At 38.5% G+C, this 17,117-nt stretch overlaps 1 protein-coding gene across 6 annotated transcripts in view; it reads left to right on the top strand.

The window, feature by feature from the left end:
• Nucleotides 1–9,242: 9,242 nt before the first annotated feature.
• Nucleotides 9,243–17,117, top strand: part of ARAP2 (ArfGAP with RhoGAP domain, ankyrin repeat and PH domain 2) — a 189,991-nt gene continuing 182,116 nt past the window's right edge. For 2 of the 6 annotated variants that reach the window (XM_074395990.1, XM_074395985.1), the window contains exon 1: nucleotides 9,721–10,078. The gene's annotated coding sequence lies outside the window, so the exon portion shown is untranslated. The other 4 variants (XM_074395987.1, XM_074395988.1, XM_074395986.1 and 1 more) reach the window with 4 other exon arrangements.

Below are 17,117 nucleotides of genomic sequence, written 5' to 3'. Positions count from 1 at the left end.
CTCACAAGGTGAGACAGTCTTTCATATATAAAGCAGGCTTGTGAGAGAGGGGTGATGTCTGAGCACAGTAGACTTTATAATGAATGAACTATACTAGAATTATACTTCATAATGAATGAACTATACTATAGTCTTGCATACTAGATATATACCAGACACTTTTCTAATATAAATTACTATTCTTGTCAGGGACACAGATGAGAATATCTAGAAGACCCACCTTATATTTCATTTGGGGGCAGGAGAATTATAAGTTCAAAAAAAAGGTTTGGAAGGGGCAACAAAAGAAAAACTTCAGTTCTTTACATCTCATTGTTCCCTGCTGAATTCTGTTGTTTCAATAAAACATTTACCCATCTAATAATTATTCAAATGTTTTGCTTTTCATTTAGAAGTTCGCTCTGTAGGTTATAAAGATAATCTAATAAATTAAGTTGCTTTCTTTTACAAAAAAAAATTTACTTTGTAAAATCTGTCTTCACCCAGAGCATAAAACGAGTATTTCCAGTGCTGTTTCATTTTCTTTTCTTTTCTTTTTTTTGGAGATGAATTAAAAAAAAAATCTCCTTTTTTTAGTGTCCTAGAAACTGTTTTGAAAAAGCCAAGCATTCATGGCTGAATGAAGGCATGAGCAGTAGTTCCTTTATAAGTGAAAGAAAGAACAGTTCAGTCAAGCATGACTACCACAGTTTCCTTAAAACCTTTGCAAAATGTACTGAGAAGACACCATGTTTTCTGATTGCTAAACTAGATTGAAGTATTGTGGGTATGAGAGTTTCCACAGGAAAGAATACAAAACATTACACAGGATGCCACAGAAGCCATGTGGAGTGAAGGAAATGCAAACCTGTGAGTTAGGTCTTTGAAGGTCTGTGCACCTGCTGTTCAGCATAACTGAGATGGTATGTCGTATTTCACATACAGAAAAATGATCAAATGGCAGTTAGCTATCTTTTCTTAAAAAAAATGTGTTTTAGAGAAACTGAGAAACTACCTTTTCAGACAGAAAAACAGAATATACTGATTTTTGTTTTCTAAAGTAAGAACAACAGATTTCATTGGCATACAAGTTACTCGTAACTGATTTACACACTGTACATTAAGTCAACAGTTAATGTATTTTTAAATCATGCATCGATTTCTGGAACTTCTAGCTATAGGGAAAGTAATTAGGTTAGAATCTTTACTGTCCAATCTACCAAAAACTTTTCATGAAGTGCTGACACATTCTTACCCTCTGTTCCCCTTCCTCCAATCTATTTTTAGTTACTTGGTTTAGGGACAATTATTGAATTTGTTTATATAATACAAAAGGAGCATCTCACATTAACACAAATTAAATCTTCCCTAATTGCTTAGAATTCCACCGTTGAAAGGAAGGATGAATTTACTGGATGTCCCTTTTAGTTCTCTAAACACAGAAGTATTGAATTATAAATACAAAATAATTTTATAAAGACCTTAAGAAGATTAATTATTCCTATGTATTATTTGTACATCATGGTCAATAAATGCTTATATGCCATGACAAAATATAGATTAGACTGTGGACCTCTTTACACACATGGCATAGTAAAGTGGGTAAAATGATGGCCCTGAAATCATATATAAGCCACCAAATGCTGCATTTGAAATTTAATCTCTCTGTATCTCCATTTGTTCAGCTGAAATACGGGCATAATAATATCTTTCATTAGTTATTTTGAAGATTACATAAGGTAAGAAAATAAAGTAAATTATGTTATCCCCTATTAAATCCATTCAGTGACTTTCTATTGCCCTTTTGATAAAATCTCCAACCATGAACATGACCTTGAAGGCCCTACATGATGTAGCTACCTGTACATCCAACTTCACCTTATCTACTCTATTCACATCTAGCTGAAAGTCTTTTTTTCTTTTTCAGTTCCTCCAAAGTTCCTGGTTTTTGCTGCCTCCAAGGTTTCACAAATTCTCCTCTTTGCCTGGAACGCATCTCCACCCTCCTCCTCACATGCACAGCACACGTAGCTCCCTCCCACCAGCCTTCACATCTCAGTTTAAATGTCACTTGCTTTAAAAGGACTCTTCAGATTTACCAATCAAAATCATTCCTTCTCCTTATTTTTCTGTAGCATAGAATGCTGCTTTTAATATTTACCACAAATGTTTGTGGTACCTGGTTTGAAGTGAATGGACAGACATACAAGAATCAGGCAGAAGAAGAGTTCAATGCTGCTTTTGTTAATTTTAGATGTGTCAGGCTCTGGAAGTTATGGTTAGATCCAGACTTCCCATGGTCTTAGAGCTTGCAAGAGCAACGCAAAATTCTGGCTTTCTGAGGGCAGCCCACACAAAAAGAAAGAGGAGATGAAGGAGAAGGGATCATTGGCCCAGTGCCTCCTTCCAAACACACCAAAAAATAAGTTATTTGACTATCACAGGCTGAAGGTGTGGAATGGAATGCAGAGAGGGCAGAAAAGGTTAGGTGGGTTAGAAACTCCCTCCACCTGAACTAAAGACTGAGAGTAAGGAACAAGTACTTCCTCTGTCTCACCTAAAATTTATGAACTTGAACCACATGCACTGATAGTTTTTGAGGTTAAATATGGATAAATATAATCACATTCACATGATTTAAGCATAATTATACATGGAAATGTTGTATACACATGGAAATACATATGTATGCATGTATAACCTTTGGAGTCTATGTAACATATATTTATATATCTATACTATACATATAGCATGCGATATCTAGTATTTGTGTTCATAATACATGTATATGCCATACACATTACACACACACACACACACACACACACACACACATATATATTATATATATACACATTTGTGTGATTGTTTGGGTAATATCTGTTCTGCAATCATACAATAAGCTCTAAAATGAGAGCGAGGTAGATCTAGTTGCTTACCACTATATCTTTGTGCTTCATGCAGAATGTCTATAAAAATTAGTTGAATAATAGCTGTGAAGCATTTAACATGTAATTTGACTTATTTTAAGAACTCAGTAGATGGTACCTATTATGATTGTACTGCTGCTGCTTGTGCTATTAAAATAGTTTTGATATGTTGGGTATCAAAATTTGATCTGGATTGTATATTTGTAAGACTTCCATTTCAGAAATTCATAAGCTTGCCTCAAAGGTTGCTCATACAGTTTGTCTTTAACTGATTATAATTTCAGGTAACATCTCATCAACCTCGACAGCTCTGGGGTCATAACCTCAAGGAGAGATAGGATGAGGAGGGACTATAGCAAACTAAACAATGTATGGACTCCCCAAAAAGGCCAGCCAGTTTCCAATTCTTTTTTTTTTTTTTTTTTTTTTGAGATGGAGTCTTACTCTTTTGTCCAGCCTGGAGTGCAATGGCAATTTTGGCTCACTGCAAGACTTTAACTGCCTCCAGGGTTCAAGTGAGTCTCCTACCTCAGCTTCCCAAGTAGCTGGGATTACAGGCATGCACTGCCACACCCGACTATTTTTCTATTTTTTGTAGAGACAAGGTTTCACCTTGTTGGTCAGGCTGGTTTCAAACTCCTGACCTCAGTTGATCCACCAGCCTTGGCCTCCCAAAGTGCTGAGATTAGAGGCATCAACCTCCAATCCATTTAGACTTGCTTTCACAAGTATAAATGCAGTATTATCAGGCCTTCAGACTTTTTTTTTTCAAGAGAAGCTAAAATTAATATTTTGAAATAAAAATATAAACTTGGAAAGCTACTTAAAAATGTCTGGACTCTGTGGTCTGTATCATGCTGTGAACTTTTTGCCTTCATGCAACTTACAGGCAGTTAGTTTGTGAGCTCTGCTTTTAGGAAAGTTGTCTTGTGGTCTGAGGTTTTATTATTACTTTTCTTGTATTTCACTTGCCTTTTACACTGATATTGTTCTGTTGTTTTCAAATAAGTGTTAACAGCTTAATTTCATTGCTTTATAAGAAATTTATTTCTAGCTGTTGCTTGTGTATTTCTACCTATTTTTTGTTTCTCCAAATCCCTCTCCCATTTTTTTCTTGATGTCAGAAGAGCTTTTAAAGCTAATTATCTAAGTCAAACATTTTTTATAAATAGGAAAAAAATGGAACTACATAGTATTTTCAAGCCATAACACAATAAATCATTTAAAAAATCTGTTTAGTAAGCTCAACTACAGAGAAGAACTGACACATTAAAGTGTAAGCAATGAATTTATATGCAGTAAATCTATTTTGTCTATAAATCCACTGGGGCAAAAGTTAGCTTTCTTTAGCTTCTTTTAGTAATAATTTTTTTTTCTTTCTTTTTTTTTTTTTTTTTTTTTTTTTTACAATTTCAACTTTTCTTTCAGATTCAAGTGGTATATGTGTACGTCTGTTACATGGGTATATTGCTTGACTCTGAGGCCTGAGGTATGAATGATTCTATCACCAAGTGGTGAGTATAATACCCAATAAGTCATTTTGTAGCCCTTCCCCCTTACTCCTTTCTTCCTGCCTAGAAGTCTCCAGTGACTACTCTTGTCATCTCTCTGTCCCATGGGTACCCAATGTTTAGCTTCCGCTTGGGAGAACATGCAGTATTTGGTTTTCTGTTTCTGAGTTAATTCACTTAGAGTAACGGCCTCTAACAGTATCCATGTTGCTGCAAAAGACATAATTTTGTTCTTTTTTATTGTGGCATAGTATTCCATATTGCATTTGTGCCACATTTTCTTTATCCAGTCCACCCTTGATGATCATCTAAGTCGATGCCACATCTTTGCTATTGTGAATAGTGCTGAGGTGAATATACAAGTGTGTGCATCTTTTTGGTAGAATAATATATTATCCTTTGGTTATACACACATTAAAGGGATTGGTGGTTTGAATGGTGGTTCAACTTAGTTCTTTGAGAAACTTCCAAACTGCTCTCCACAGTGGCCAAATGAATGTATGCTCCCACTAACATATCATTGCATATAAATTCACTGCTGCCACTTCAATGTGTCAGTTATTCTCATGTATGTCTGTAGTTGAGTTTACTAAACAGATAAATTGATTTGTGCTGTTGCTTGAAAACACTGTGTAGTTCCATTTTTTCTTTTTGTCAAAAATGCTATACTTATATAATTAGCTTTAAAAGTTCTTCTGACATCAGTAACCATTCCCTTTTCCCTGCAGCCTCACCAACATAGTCTGTATTTTCACATATTAATAATAGCCACTTTGACTGGTGTGAGGTAGTATCTCACGGTTTTCATTTGCATTTCTGGTTTTCATTTGCATTTCATTTTTGATGATTAGTGATGTTGAACATTTCTTTTCTTTTTTCTTTTGTTACATATATATTTTATTGTACTTTAGGTTCTGGGGTACATGTGTAGAACATGCAGGATTGTTGCATACATACATACATGGCAATATGGTTTGCTGCCTCCATCCCCTCATCACCTATATCTGGCATTTCTCCCCATGTTATCCCTCACCAACCTTCCTACTCCCTACTATCCCTCCCCTACTCCACCCAACAGACCCCAGTGTGTGATGCTCCCCTCCCTGTGTCCATGTGTTCTCATTGTTCAACACCTGCCTATGAGTGAGAACATGCAGTGCCTGATTTTCTGTTCTTGTGTCAGTTTTCTGAGAATAATGGTTTCCAGATCCATCCATGTCTCTACAAAGGACATGAACTCATCATTTTTATGGCTGCATAGTATTCTATGGTGTATATGTGCCACATTTTCCCTGTCCAGTCTATCGTCAATGGGCATTTGGGTTGGTTCCAGGTCTTTGCTATTGTAAACAGAGTCCCAGTAAACACATGTGTGCCTATATCTTTATAACAGAACGATTTATAATCCTTTGGATATATACTCAGTAGTGAGATTGCTGGGTCAAATGGAATTTCTATTTCTAGGTCCTTGAGGAATCACCACACTGTTTTCCACAATGGTTGAACTAATTTACACTTCCACGAAGAGTGTAAAAGTGTTCCTATCTCTCCACATCCTCTCCAGCATCTGTTGTCTCCAGATTTTTTAATGATAGACATTCTAACAGGCAGGAGATGGTATCTCAATGTGGTTTTGATTGTTTTTTCATATTTTTGTTGGCCACTTGTATGTCTTCTTTTGAGAAGTATATATTCATGTCCTTTGCCCACTTTTTAACAGTTGTTTTTTTGCTTGTTAAATTGCTTAAGTTCTTTATAGATTCTGGATATGAGACCTTTGTCAGATACATAATTTGCAAATATTTTTTCCCATGCAATGATTTTTCTTAGGAAACATTTTTCCGTAGAAAAATAAAACTAGATTTTTCTGTTAGCAGTGGCAGAAACTACTGGATGTCAACAAATTTAAAATGCAAATTTTAAAATCAATATTAAAATAATTTCTAATTTTTATGTACCGTATATCTACAAAAATGTTGAGTATTTTAGTATAGATTTTTATCAAATATCACACAAAATCACATTGCTCTGTTTCCTTGCCTTTCTGCAGAAACCCAGTGTGATTTTGTGAAGATATTTTGAATCATGAACACAACATACGCAGTACTATCAATGCAAGTAACCCAAATGAAGTGATGACAATATAAAACACTTGTGATCGAGTTCAGGAGTGTGTAGGCAGTGACGATTATGTTGTGACTGTCACCTGGCCAACAGTAATTCATTTTAAGTTGAATACCTGTTTCAGAAGTAGTCAAGCATAAAAACTTGCATACTACTATTAATGAAATACTTTCGTCTATAGTGCTTAAATGAGTTTCTGAAATATTAATTTTATAGGAAAACTTATGTTTACTTTTATTTAAACCTTAAAAATTTTAAAGACCATATATTTAAAAATAAATTACTTTCACAATAGAATCAATCTGTGGTCAATGATTGAATTAACTATTTTATGCTGGTTTTTTTTTGCCTAGGGTAACCTACAGTGCCTTCCACTAAACTGCTGCTCTCTTGCTTCGAGAAAGAATGAATAAAACTTTCAAAGTAACTCATAACTTTTTACAAAGAACTGAGAGAAGTCAACATAATACATATAAATATTTCAGACTTGATAAAAAAAAACAACATTTAATTACCTAAAGCTCTAGGTTGGGTACTTCGGGGAATACAAATAGGAATAAAAATATTTCAGGCCGGGGGAAAAAAAAATATTCCAGGCTGGGCACTGTGGCTCACTCCTGTAATCCCAGCACTTTGGGAGGCCGAGGCAGGCAGATCACTTGAGGCCAGGAGTTTCAGACCATCCTTGCCAACACGGTGAAAGATTTGGAAAGTCTTGAGAAGGAGGTGGGATTTGAATAAAGTCTGGAGGAATAATTTGAGAAAATATACTAGAAATAAATGCATTGAGGGTTTACTATTTTAGGTGCTACAGATACATAATCACATTAAATTCTAATAGGTATTATTATTCTCAGTTTACATATGGGGAAACTGAGGCCAGATAAGTTAATGAATTTGCTCAAAATTCCACAACCTATGCTGGTTCCATTTTTAGCGCAGCCTTTTCCAAGCCTTCTACTTTCCCTGAGACAAAGTGCAGAATGGATCCTGGAGAAGACTGGGTTGGAATTCTTTCTCCCTTACAGTTCTGATTTGTGTAAAGCACTCAACTTCTCTGTTTCTTAAGTTTTCTTATCAAGGAGATAACAACACTATTTTTCCAAGGAACTGTTGAGATACTTAAAGGAGCTCTTGCAAGTAAAACGCCTGGAATAGCAACTGGCACACAGTGCTCAATGGGTATTAGCCATGATGTTGTAACAAAAAGGAGAGGTAGGGAAGAGGGAGAGAGTAGAGAGTGAGGAGGAGGAAGAGATGAGGAAGATTTTCACCCACTCAAGTTGTCTCCTTGAGAAGTAGAGTGCATTCTGGAACAAGGGATCAGAATAGCAAATATGTAATAGGCAAAGACACATCTTTATCTGCTTTCTTACTAAAAATCTAGGAAATATGGGCAGGAGCTTGTCATGCTGATATCATTCCAGCCTAGATGAAAATTACTGGGAATATATGTTCCAATGGTTTTGACAGTAAACAGATTTTCAAAGTTTAATTTTTCTTTAGGTCTTTTTTTTTTTTTTTTTTTTTTGAGATGGAGGTTTGATCCTGTCCCCCAAGCTGGAGTGCAGTAGCAAGGTCTCAGCTCACTGCAACTTCCACCTCCTGGGTTCAAGGGATTCTCCTGCCTCAGCCTCCTGAGTAGCTGGGTAGACGCCCACTGTCACACCTGGATAATGTTTTGTATTTTTAGTAGAGACGAGGTTTTTCCATGTTGGCCAGACTAGTCCTGAATTCCTGACCTCAGGTGATCTACCTGCCTCTGCCTCCCAAAGTGCTCAGATCCTCCCAAAAGAACTGGATATTTGTTTTCTCTAGCAAGACAGAGCTGCTTCAGAGTCTCCCCAGGGAAGGATGGTGCTTTTGGGCAGGTAGTTTGGTGAAGGCGATGACTGAAGAATCCTAAGGGACCAGGCTCCTGGGAAGCCTCCCTCTTTCCGCACTTTACCAATTATCTCACTTTAATAATAAGGTCTGTGCTTTCCCTAATTGCTTCACTTCCACCAAAAGGTGCAGGGAAAAGATAAATACATTTCACCTTTTAACGAAGAGATTGTCAGGTAGTCTGTGGGAGACGTCTATATATTAATAATAATAATATTTTTTAAAAGCTGGTAGGGGGCGGTATCTCACACCTGTAATCCCAGCACTTTGGGAGGCCAAGACAAGTGGATCGCTTCAGGTCAGGAGTTTGAGACCAGCCTGGGCAACATGGCGAAATCCAGTCTATATCAAAAATACAAAAATTAGCCTGGCTGATAGTGCGCGCCTGTAATCCCAGCTACTTGGGAGGCTGATGTGGGAGGGCAGCTTGGACCCAGAGGTGGAGATCTCAATGGGCCGAAATCGCGTCACTGTACTCCAGCCTGAGGAGGAAAAAAAAAAAAAAAAAAAAAAAAAAAAAGTAGTTGGTCTGAACTCTCTTGCAAACAACTGAATTTTACAGACCCCTAGATATTCGGACGTCCACGAGGTTTCTTTAGAATCACCTATTTTCCTTCGCTGCCTCCTTTGTCACAGTCCAACTCAAACGGGAAATGCCCCTCCGGGATCTAACCACCACAGGTGCAAGAAGGAGCACATTTACATAGAAGCAGCCTGGGGAAATCAGTGCCCTAGATGAGTCTTCAGTTTGGGAAACGCTGAGCTAACACTGAAAGTACTTGGAAGAGTAATAGTAATAATCAGCGGGGCGAAGTTCCGCCCATTTGACATTCAACCCCCACGAGAGCGCACAGACAAACCTACTGGCGAGGAGGAGCCAAGACAGGGTCCCGGGCATCTCCGCCCCGGGAAGGTGGGTAATGCCCTCGTAGCTCTGGGCTCCAGGGCACGCCCTCGCAGCTTCCCCGGCGGGGCCCGGCGCCTCCCGGCCGAGGTGCGCCAGGTGGCGAGGGTGCCAGGCGCGGCGAAGTCGCGGCGGACTGAGTCAGTCGCCCAACTATGCTGCGGAACCAGGACGGCCGGCTGGGCCGCCCCCGCCGTTGAGCTCCGGCTGCCCCCTCGTGGGTCGCCGGCTCCCCGCCCCCGCGGGCTGAGAGGAAGCTGCGGCCCGGGCGAGGCGCGCGAGCACCTGAGCGAGGCGCGGGCGCCGGCTCGGCGTTTCCGGAGCTGCGCGCGGGTCCGCGGCCCGCGCTCCTCACCTCCAGGTGCGGCGGCCGCGGAGCGCCGGCCCCACTCACAGCGCCGCCCGCAGCAGAGGCGGCCGCGGGCAGCCGGCGGGGACCGGGAAGGAGGAGGCCCGGCGCCTCGGGGAGAGAGGGGCGAGGACCGAGCGCCCAGGGCTGGGAGAGACGCCGGCGCGGGGCTTTCCAGCCCCGCCTCACCTCGCTTTTCGAACTCTGCGGCCGGCGCGTAGGCGAGGGCCCGGGGTCTCGGGAGGGCTGGACCAGGGTGGGAGGACCCTGTCTGTCGGGACTGGGGCTTTTCGCCACTTCACAGGGTAGATTTTCAGAGCGCAAAGTGTTCCGCTCTGGTGTCCGCCCCTTGGATTTCGCTCCCGCGTGTGGGCGTCTGAAAGGGAACCAGAAGCCGGTAAGTGATACAAGAACTCCACTTCTGGGATTTGACCCGCGAGGGTGACGATCCGGATAGACAGCTAGACACTCCCTCCATTCCTCTCCCCCACCTTCCAATAAGAAGGGACTGGAGTGAGTTTCAGGCACCAAGTTATTTATTCTGTAGTGATCGTGACTTTGCTCGGTTCTCTGTGCTGCCCCGCACCCTGCTTGTTATCCACGTTAAGACTACTGGTCTGTTAATTAACTTTAATTAGGATCATTTGGCCTCCACCTGCCTGAACCCGATACCTTACAGGGGACGCTGTCGGCAGTGAATTTACCAGATTGATCTTTCTTGTTTACTTTTGGAGACAGTTCTCTTGGGAGAAATGGTGTCCATCCTATTTGATAAAGTAAGTTTTATTTTATCTAATTCTGGCTTGTTTTCTTAAACACTTCTCCCATCTTGAGGTGATCTGGAGTTATTTTGATTTGGGGAAAGGCTTCGTAAAATGATATAGCCTTTGATAGAGGAAAAAAATACAAGAAAATAAGCTAGATTGTGTGGAATAATGACATCTTAGGCTTTTGTAAATTAGATATCCTGATAGCAAGTTCTCTTTCTTTCTTTCTCTCTCTCTTTTTTTTTTTTTTTTGCTTGTCCTCTAATCAGTGGGATACAGCCTTCGGCAAAAAAAAAAAAAAAAAGAAGAAGAAAAAAATAGAAGTGTATTGGAAATAAGCTATTTTTAAAAGTACATTTAATAGAATGTCATTGTTATTACCCATAATTGTATTGTACTTACAAGCTCAGTATTGATTTCTTAGGCACTTAAGCACTCTACACCCCCACGGGCTTATGGAACCTTGCCCATAAGTAATTGGAAGATGAAGTTATGGGTGTTTTAAAAAGGAAGCTAACTTTTTTTTTTTAAGCAAAAAAAAAAAAAAAAAAAAGAGAGAGAGAAATACCTTTCAACTCCTATTTGTGACTTCCATACTCCTACAGGAGAAATATTTAGAGAAAATGATCATGACATTCATTGTCCAACAAAGTTTAAAGGAGAAAAAAAAAGTAGGTCATGCAACTAGGCTAGGGTCTAAAGTGCAAATATCTTCCTGGCGTCATTCCAAACATATTTAACACGTACACATTTAAGGTGGTTCCTAACATGAAGAGGGTTTTATATAGATATGTCATTACTCAAAGATTTATTTAAATTAAAATGTACCTAGAGGGTGAGAGAGCTTGTTAAAATTTACCTATATGGGTGTGCATGGGTTTGTATTTTTTCCTTCCTCTGTAAACTTGTCAGATTTTATGTGGCTTGTCTGTAAAAGGAGAAGCTGATGATACATTAAAAACAAATTCTTGTTTTTCTCATATTACTGCAAGCTCCTTGCAGTGTATGGCTCATGGGCATGCAATAATAATTATCAGATCTAACTATTCTTGGATACTGTGGATAAGTATAGAACTCGGATTATAATGAATTACAGTGTTCTTAAGAACTTTTGTATTAATGCATTGAAACTATGAAGTTTTTGAAGCCTACTTAGGATGCTGGGTTATAGATGTCTTGATATGTGAGTTTTTTTGTTTTTTTTTTTTGTTTTGTTTCTTTCTAACCCATCTCCCTGCAACTATGAGAAAGTTTGGTGAAAGTGACTATAAAAATATTGAGTATAAATGATAGTCATTGCTTTAATAGTTTTCTTTTAGCACACATTTCCACCTGCCCCATTTATTTATTAATGCATCTCTTGGCTACAATCTTTGCACATGCTACATTGTAAGACTTTTGGGAATTCTTTGTGAAACATTAATTAGATAGCGAACTTCTTAATAATCTGGGAAATATGTCTTAGCTTTGACCAAATATGGTGGATGTAGAGGCTATGAGACGCTGTCATAATCTTTTCTGTAAAGTTCTGGACCTTGTAATTTATCATTTAGCTATTTCTACAGTATTGGCCAGATTAAATATATAATGGTAGTTAGACCATTTTGCTCATTTGTTTCTGTCTTGAACTGAGACAGTACTCAGTGGTATTCTCGTCAGATGATCATTTCTAGTTAGAAAGTTGTCCTGTGAAATTTTGTTTCAGTTTCTGTTCAGCACAAGCTTACTTATTTACCCATGTTGCAGAGAAAACAAAGGAGGCCTGATTTGGTTGAAGCAGTCATTTTGGGGAGCAGATTCGACATTTTTTTTAAAGAGTTCCTAAGAACTCATGAAGGATGATGGGGCCACTTCTCTATGTAATTAAAAATAAAACTATACTAAAATATAAAACAATGTGAAAATTAAGGTAATGAAATTGAGTTTTTCTCACCATTACAATTTAAGTGCTTTTTTTTTTGAATATATGAAATTATTTGCAAAAAGTTGTTATTGGTGTGTTTTTTTGGTATTCTTTATTGGCATTTACTGAGTAATAAGCTGAATTGTTCATATGCATGCCATTTTCCTTTTCTTATAGTCATGTCTAATGTACCCTTTTAGATTTTAAACTCTTGGAGGGAAGACTGTATCTTCACTTTCTTTCTAGTCCTTAGCACTCTTGTCAAATGAGATTGTAAATACTGTTGTCCTGAACTCCAAATATCTCCCACTATTATCTTGGAGCTAGTAGTGTTGCTTAAATATTTATTGGATGAATACATGTAAAAACAATGGGTCAATAAGTTAGAAGATATTTTCTGAAGTAACTCTTTTTATAAGAAAAAGAAACTTGGACAGTTACTAAACCCATAGGAATAAACCCTGAAATTCAGTTGGAAAAGAGGTCAGAGTACTATTTATAAATGCAGAGAGAGGAAACACTGACTGTAGGCTATCTGAAACATCTGGTTGCTAGTTTAAAAATATGATTTACAGGCCGTGCTTGGTGGCCCAAACCTGTGATCCCAGCACTCTGGGAGGCCAAGGCGTGCGAATCACGAGGTCAGGAGATTGAGACCATCCTGGCCAACATGGTGAAACCCCATCTCTACTAAAAATACAAAAATTAGCTGGGTGTGGTAGCGCATACCTGTAATCTCAGCTACTTGGGAGGCTGAGGCAGGGGAATCACTTGAACACGGGAGGCGGAAATTGCAGTGAGCCGGATGGTGCCACTGCACTGCAGCCTGGTGACAGAGTGAAACTCCGTCTCAAAACAAAAACAAATGAAAACAAATATGATTTACATTCAGATAAATGGTGGAGTATACATTTGTCCCAAAGTTTTAAAATTCTGCTTTTGTAGAAACTCTAGAAGAATACATCACTCTCTGGTATCCCAAGAATTATAGCTCTTAACTTAGGTATCCATTAGAATTCTAAAAAATTCTCAAATCTTAGTGAATTAACTTAAAGTCTGGACAGACAGCTTGAAAGACAAAAGACTTACAGAAGCTAAGGAGATTATCAAGCATTTAACTACTTTTGTGATATTATCCAGAACACCTAAACCTAGGTATCTCCTATGCTACTAAGTTCTTATACTAAGTAAAGGAATTAGCGCTTGTGGCCTTCACTGGATAGAAATTGACATTAAGTTCTAGCTTTTTTAATTGTGTTTTTCAGATTGCACTACAAGTAAAATAATCAAAACATAGCTTAGACAATCCTAACTCCTTGATCCAAGCTATGAAATGATTTTTCCCAGAGCCTACTTATTTTCAGCTAAAATTTCCATTATTCTCCATTTAGAAGACACTAATTAAATGCTTGTTGCTTAACAGCCACTGTTCTAAGATCTTAATTCATATGCATTCATTTCATCCTCAAAATAACCCCGTGAGGTGGGCACTAGTGTCATCCCTGTTTACAAATGACAACAGTGAAGGCTCAGGAGAAGAGAGGAATTCTCTCAAGGCCACGGCGCAGGTAGCACATGGCAGAGTTGGAATCCCTGGTAAATCACTGTGCTTTGTATCTCAGGTGTTAAGTCTTCAGGTGAACTTGTCATTATGCTAAAAACCTCTAACTACATCTATACATTACTATATTAATAAAACTGTGTTAACTGCTGTTAGGTGGGTTGCAGGTTTATTAGAAGAATGATTTACAGTGATAATTTAAAAGAATGTTATATTACTATGGAGACAGAAGAATTCCACTCAAACCAAGTACAATATAGTGGTATGAATATGATTAAAGGCAATACTGTCTACAGTCCATAAATTAATAATAGCCAACATTTATGATATAGTTGTAACTCATGTCAGGCGTTCTTACATATCTTAAATATTTTTACTTAATTCTGATAGAAATGCTACACGATATGGGTTATATTGCCCTCGTTTTACAAATGAGGATTCAGGGATGTTAAATAACTTAATGAAGATACACAGTTGAAAAGTGGAGAAGCCTGGATTGGATTTCAGGCATCGTGCTATCTATACTACTGCCTGAGTGGAACTAATAAGGGATTGAGAAGGGATGGGTTAGGTAGGGAAACCTCATGAATGTGGGGTTACTGTACTTGTGAGACTAGAATTGGCTCCCAAAGGAGAGAAAATAGTCCGGGTATGTACAGGGAGATCAGTTTGAATAAGAGCTGAGAGTCTGGCCCAAATCTTCTAGTCTGTCTTCTGATCTCCTATTTTACTGGGTTAAAAAAAAAAAAAACCACCATAAAATTTACCATCTTAATCATTTATAAGTGTATAGTTCAGTAATGCTAAGTATATTTACATTACTGTGAAACAGATCTCCAGACTATTTCCAGCTGGTAGAACTGAGACTCTGTGCTCCTTAAACAACTCCTTATCTCTCTTCCTCTCTCAGATAACCATAGTTCTATTTTCTATGAATTTGACAATGGTAGATACCTTATGTAAGTGGAATCATGTATTTGTCTGTTTTATGGCTAATTTCTCACATAGCACAATGACCCTCAAGATTCATCTGTATTTTAACATGTGACAGGACTTCATTTCTTGTTAAGACTTCCTAGTATTTCATTTTGTGTATATATCACACTTTCTTTATCCGTTCATAGACATCTGGGTTGCTTCCACATGTTATTTACTTTTGTACTACATTTAAAGTTAAACCTTTAAGACCATAGCCAGAGATCTTATTTTGTGTTAATACTTTCTCTCTCTCTCTTTTTTTTTCTTTCTTTTTTTTTTTTTTTTTTTTTTTGTTGAGACAGCATCTTGCCCTGTCCCTGCAGTGGTGTGATATTTGCTTGCTGCAACCTGGGTTCAAGAGATTCTCATGCCTCAGCCTCCTATGTAGCTGGGATTGCAGGCATGTGCCACCATGCCCAGCTAATTTTTATATTTTTAGTAGAAACTGGATTTTACCTAGTTGGCCAGGTTGGTCTTGAACTCCTGACCTCAGGTGTTCTACCGGCCTTGGCTTCCCAATGTGTCCTGGGCGTGTGCCATTATGCCTGGCCTTAATACTTTATTATATCAGCAAGCAGGTGTTTGTTTGTTTGTTTGTTTTTGTTTTTTATCATAACTATTGACTTCATATGGGCAGTTAATACTTATTTTGGTCATATTTGATTATTTGATTTTTGGCTTCATATTGTTGCATTATATCAGTTGTACTATAGTCCTGCATTAGCTGTCTTTCTGTGGAGATAGATGCAAAATAAATTTAAATAGACTAAATTCTACATTACCATTGCTTTATATAGCAATTACAAAGATGTTCTCCCTTAATTTGTTGTTGGCTGTCAACTCTCAGGCAATTAAATGTAGCTGAATGTAGGCTTCCAGGTTTAGCCATGTACATGGACACATATCTAACTTAAATGGTGTATAAAACTTGAATTTGCAAGACATGGTATATTTAAACAGCATTTTCCTAGTGAGAATATAAGTGCTTATGCACATCTAGGCAAAGGAGAGGGAGACTATTAAGTTTTTTATACCTCTTCAGTATTAAATCAATTTTATATGTATTATGAGGAATTACAGTTTGCAGCACAGGTTGTGAAGTCTGCCTTGCAGAATTCTGTTTCCACTGTTTATCTGTTGTGTGATGTGGGGCATGGGATTTTCCTCCCCTGCAGCTGTGAGGAGTAAATGAGATCCTACACAAATGGTTTGTAGACACTCCACAACTATTAGCTATTATTATTAGCAACGCAATTCTGAGGGAGAATGAAAGAAGATGGATGTGTTTTGGTGGGTGGGAAAGGAATAGTGGTTAAGGTAGAGAACAGGGGAGAGTGGAGGTCAGAGCCAATAGGTGACCTCAATTAAAAGAGATGACCATGTTGAGGGCCTAGGCTTCCTTTGTAAGGGGTTTAATGGGGCTGATGTTTCCATATATTAAGGTAGGTGAATGGATGGTGGAGGAGAGAGATGCCAAAGGACCAATTTAATACTTTTCTGGGGGTAAGCACTCAGACTATAAGAATAAGTTAGTAGATCTGACCTTCATCCTTTTACAGTCTGCTCTATGCTGTGGGATGAAGGAATACAACCACGAGCATATTTTCTCTAAAACACTTCCTCTTCTATATGGCTGTGAGGAAGAGTCAAGTTGAACATATCTTTATCAATACTTATAGTTAATATCTTGATATTAGTTTGCTCAGTGTGCGGTTAACATGGTATCTGTTTCTGTATTTTATACTGAAGCAAAGGTGGTGCTTTGCTATAAAGGAATACCTGAAACTGGGTAATTTATAAAGAAAACTGATTTATTTGGCTCATAGTCCTGCAGGCTGTATAAGCATGGTACTGGCATCTGCTTGGCTTCTGGTGAGGCCTCAGGAAGCTTACAATCATCACAGAAGGCAAAGAAGAAGCTAGCATACCACGTGGCAGGAAGGAGCAAGAGAGGGAGGAGGCACCAGGCTCTTTTGAACAAGCAGACCTTGCATGAACTCATAGAGAACTAATTACCACAGGGACAACACAAACTATTTATCAGGGATTCACTCCCATGACCTCCCACGAGGCGGTCCCCTCCTACTAGACCCACCCCCAACGTCAGAGGTCACATTTCTACATGAAATCTGGACAGAAGAAAACATCCAAATTATATCAGGTGGACTTCTATAAGACCTATACCCTGAACTAGTTATAGTTAGTTCAGCATATTGTCCATATGGAG

Source organism: Saimiri boliviensis, chromosome 3 (genome assembly GCF_048565385.1).
Source record: "Saimiri boliviensis isolate mSaiBol1 chromosome 3, mSaiBol1.pri, whole genome shotgun sequence".
Classification (NCBI taxonomy): domain Eukaryota; kingdom Metazoa; phylum Chordata; class Mammalia; order Primates; family Cebidae; genus Saimiri; species Saimiri boliviensis.
Note: the sequence above shows the minus strand (reverse complement) of the source record. Positions and strands in the feature narration are given on the sequence as shown.